This window comes from Pseudomyrmex gracilis, unplaced genomic scaffold (assembly GCF_002006095.1).
Source record: "Pseudomyrmex gracilis isolate BER0280 unplaced genomic scaffold, ASM200609v1 scaffold_170, whole genome shotgun sequence".
In the NCBI taxonomy this organism is placed as follows: domain Eukaryota; kingdom Metazoa; phylum Arthropoda; class Insecta; order Hymenoptera; family Formicidae; genus Pseudomyrmex; species Pseudomyrmex gracilis.
In genome coordinates this window covers 35,881-40,835 of record NW_018020754.1, presented here as the reverse complement: position 1 = coordinate 40,835, position 4,955 = coordinate 35,881, and positions in this window count along the sequence as shown.

The window sequence follows — 4,955 nt, the reverse complement described above, 5'->3', positions numbered from 1 at the left end:
GCGATGCCGGGGATAAATTCGTTTCCCGTCTGCCCAACATCATCGCCATTTTATTGCCTCTCTCTCTCTCTCTCTCTCTCTCTCTCTCTCTCTCTTCAGCGTCAAGACGATTAAATGCGAGATTTTTATGATGTACGTTCGTTGCGCGTACATTCGCGTTACTTCGGTGGAGAAAGTCTCTCACACGGATGCGTATTCACGTTTTGTAAAATCATCCGCAAATACAAAGAACTCTTTGCGTTTTCCTTTTTCTTTTGTTTTAAATTCAGTTAATTCCATTTTCAACGGATTCTTTACAAGAACAAGATTACGCACGAACGGAAACTCTTAACTGCGGAAAAGTGGTTTATGCGGTCTTTCGGACGCGTTATCTTTCAACGATATTACACAATAAAAAGTGAAAAACAGCACGAAAAAGTAATATCCCGCGCGCTTTTCCGTTGTCATCACAAAGATTCAACGAGTCGATAATTGACTGCATTTACAAGGTGGATTATATTGCGACAAAAATATCAAGGGATTAATAATGTTCGCGGACGCCGAAGAAACGTCGGCGGGAGTTCACGGGAAAAGAAGAATCATCGGGAGGGAGAGGAGAGAGAAAGAGAGAAAAAGAGAGAGTGAAAGAGCAGATTAGAAAGAAGAGAAGAGACGAAGAAACGGCAAAGAGGAAGACGTGGATTTCGCGTCTTCTGGAAGATGATGCACGAGCGCACGGGAATGACAGCCGCATCCGGTGCTATTCGGGATGGAAGAGAGAGGAAAATGCATTTTCCCGGGGTTTATTTAACTGTGCCACGTTATACGCCAGATGATAGACCGCCACCAGTGTTTCCCGACTAATGCGCGCCGTGCCCCCTCCCACGGTTCCTTATTTCTCCGACTCGTCGTTGGTTTGTTTTTTTTTTTTACTTTTTAATCGTTTTATCACGACGACCGTCCCCCGTCATCGTCGTCGTCCGGTTCTAAATAAGCGAGCTAAACGTCCCGCGGGAAAACTATACGAGCACCGCTCAATCACGTCGCGTCTTGACGCGAGGAAAATACAAATATATATTTTACACCGCCGTCGTTGCGTAATTATTCATACGTTTGACACAAAAGAAAATATCCGACGACGGAGTTGTTTTCTGAGCTGTCACGTTTATTTGTCGAAGTTACTTGAAAACTCGCGGGGGTAAGGTTTTCCGTGTACGAAATGCGCGTTCGGATATTACATATTGGTTTTTTTTGAGAGAGAAATGCGTGAGAGAAAAATAGGTTCTTTAACCGAAAACGTATAATACTTTGTGACAAGATACACTTTATATACTTACAGATTCCACGGAGAGAAGGTAAAAGGATATTAAAAAATTAGCAAAGTAATGAGAAAAACGGGAAGAGAGAGAGAGAGAGAGAGAGAGAGAGAGAGAGAGAGAGAGAGAGAGAGAGAGATAGAAAGAGAAATATATATATATAGAGAGAGTAACGTTAATACCAATGAGTAAGTCTCGTAGCTGTTGCAAAGAAGTGAGATAAAATGAAACGGTTACATCGGACTTCTATAGAGTATAATCGTGTAATAAAAGTACGTTCACGCGCCGTGAAAAGAGTCAGAACGAGAAAAACGCTTGTAATTAAATTCGAGACATAATAAAATCGGACGAGCAACAAACACAGTAAGATGAGGAAATTACTGTTAAAGAGAGAGATCGAAAGTTTCTCTTTCGACTGCCGTCAAACAAGAAATACGCCCGAATAAAAATGAATAGAACAAGAGAGGAGCGATTAACTAAAAAATTCGCGAATGAACGCGCGTTCTCGAGTGGGATAAAAATTTAAATTAAAGAAGAAATTATTGAATTTTCGCACGCGCAAAAAATATAACCGGTATGAGGTGAAAGACGTGACAGCAATGCGGAAGTTTTCGCTTAACTGTTGTTATAATAATAATAATAAAATTAATAACTTGCAAAACGAGCACAACGCAATAAAAGCGTTCGCGTTGCAATAAGCGAATTTTATCGTCTTCTTCCTTTGATGATTTCGTTCGAGGTTGTCTCGCTACTCTCGCGTATGTATCTCGCATCACGTTTCCCAATTGCAACAATTTTCTTCGATAAAATTTGTCACGTTTTTTATTCGACAATTCATTTTATTCCTCTCTTGGTGAGGAAAAAAAAGATGCAAATCTTAAGCGAACAGACGCGGTATCGGCAAATGGATCAGAAAGATCTGGGAAAATGAACGTTCGTATATCCTTTTCACTACATGAAGGAACAAATTTAATATCGAAGAAATGTCATTTAAAATACACGAACACTCATTACACGTATGTTTTTTCGTTTTTTACATAATAAAAAACATTACTACTCATTTTTTGTGTAAAATTATAATTGCGTATCAAGAGTGTTGCGATCGCGCGAAATTGCGTCGAGATCTTGCGTTATAATTTACAAGTTCATTAGAATAACAACGACCAATAATAATCGACGTGTTCTTACGTTACTAATTTGTGAAAATGTGTGTGTTTTTTCGTGTCAAAACCACGATATAAAGTTATAAATACGAGTTAAAAAAAAACTAACCTCGTATTTTGAAAAAATTATTCTTTAAATATCTTAAAAATAAAACAATATAGTTTACTAACATGTAATATATTTTGATAATTGCTTTTGTACATATCTCTAAAAAACTTATTACGTAAAAAATCAAGATTTGAGAATGATACTTTTCACATGTTCTTTTAGGTGACTAGTTTTTTTGTTCCTTTAGAGAGGTGACTAAGATTTTTACTTGTGTAATTACATTTATCACATACGTATGATTTTCTTAAGAACCGTACCATAATGCAATAATAAGAATGTCATATATTCACAAAAGTCATTACATATCTGAAGAATTAAATATATATATATATAGCCTTGATCTTAAAAATCTCTCTCAATTTATATCTCGTATATAAATATATTTGTAGAGAAAACATTTTATTTCACAGTGATAACGTTTGTCAGCACTTGTTGATGCTGTTTCACTAGTAGATGCCATAGTACTTATGCTCTATGTTATATAATAATAAAAATACAATTTTACGTTACGGTATCACTGACTTAATGTTTAATGTTGCACTTCTCTTAAACTTTTCTACAACTTTGATATATACTCTTGTAATAAACAAATAATCACTGTGTTGTTAAAAGACGTCAAACAGCAACTAAAACTTCGAATTTGACATTGCAAAAGCAAAGTAAAACATAAACAAGAAACGCAGTTGTCCACTCGTATTTATATTTTGAAATAAGCCGTATACATGATAACGACCATATAACCATTTCGATACAATTTGTTAATCAATGTTTTTAAATTTTTCCAAATATAACACGTAATATCATTTTAGGTGTTTTTTGTAATGTTTTAAAGAATGGCGGAATTGGTTTACAATGTACTTATCATTAAAATTATAACCTCACTTATAGGATGGCTACAATAGTTTATTTTACTAATATTTTACATACTGATAAAAATTATAAAATATGTTAGAATTATTATCATATATATATGGTTTTAACATAATTTATGTTGAAAGTAAATATACATGTATGTTTTCGTATAATCGGCATTGTTTGTGCAAAAATAAGGTAACATTTTGTAATAAACTACTTTTTGTGTACGACATGTAGTCGTGTTTTATTTTTACAATATTTTCATATCATATATAATACTCATGTACATTATCATATATTTTAGTATATAAATATGTGCTATGCACAGTGAATATATATAATATGTTAAATATTTTCCATGTATAAACTTGAAGAATATACATGTAATACGTTTAAATGTACTTATATTTATATAATTATATACTTATATTTGTATGAATTTATATAAATATACATGTATATTTTAATATCTAACATATTATAATATAAAAATATTATTGTACATTGTTTACATGTTCTAATTATTTTCTACATATCGTCAAACAATTTACTGCATGCACTAATAAAATCTATAAGTTTTCCTAAACTATATTAAGTCTTGTGTGTACGTATAATCTGAACAAGTTTGTACATATAAGCATGCATGTGCCACAATATAACTTTATGAACAGTTGTTACGTTTATATTTGCATTACTAAACATATTACTGTACATATTACTTTTCATCATAACTTATAATTAAAAAAAGATGTTAGAATCTAATAACCATATTATACATAACATATGTGACAATCAAACAGCAGTAACAAAAAAACAAGTCGATGTACATTCTTGTTCTTTTTTTCGTCATAAAATGAATAATAACTAGAAATTTTGGCTCGAAAAGTCACAATATGCATTACATGGTGGACAGTCCTTTTGCAGTGCTACATTTAGATGAACGGGAAGTACATGAAAAACAAAGAAATCATATTGGTTATTACATATTTCACATAGAAATGGCCAACCCGAATGACCAGATCGATGATTATCTATTTCCATGTTCATTTTTTTATTTGGTGGTCTCAAATAAAAGGATGAAACAAAGATATCACACTTTTCCTGTTGGTCTTCAGAAATATATGACCATTTTAAAGAAACATATCGGAATTCATCTAACGTCGTTTTTTCTTCATAAATTGTGTCTCTTATCTTCAAAAATATAACATATAAATTTATACAAATACAATTAAAGAAATAATAAGGCCAGTAAAAGCTACATATAAAATGTACGTGGTAGATATATTTTGAAGTATAATATACTACAAAGTATAATACAAACATATTTAAAAATCAACTTCACAGTTCTGTATACATCTCATATAAAAACAATGTTTTTGTTTGCTTATATAATTAAAAAATCAAGAGCAAAGAAAACATCCTGATCAAGAGTCAACCGCGCATTTTGTGCAATTATCGTTCGATTTACACTTTCTCGTAATTAGTTTTTGCATTTCACATATGGCAAAAAAAGAGTTATTTCTACGCAAGATG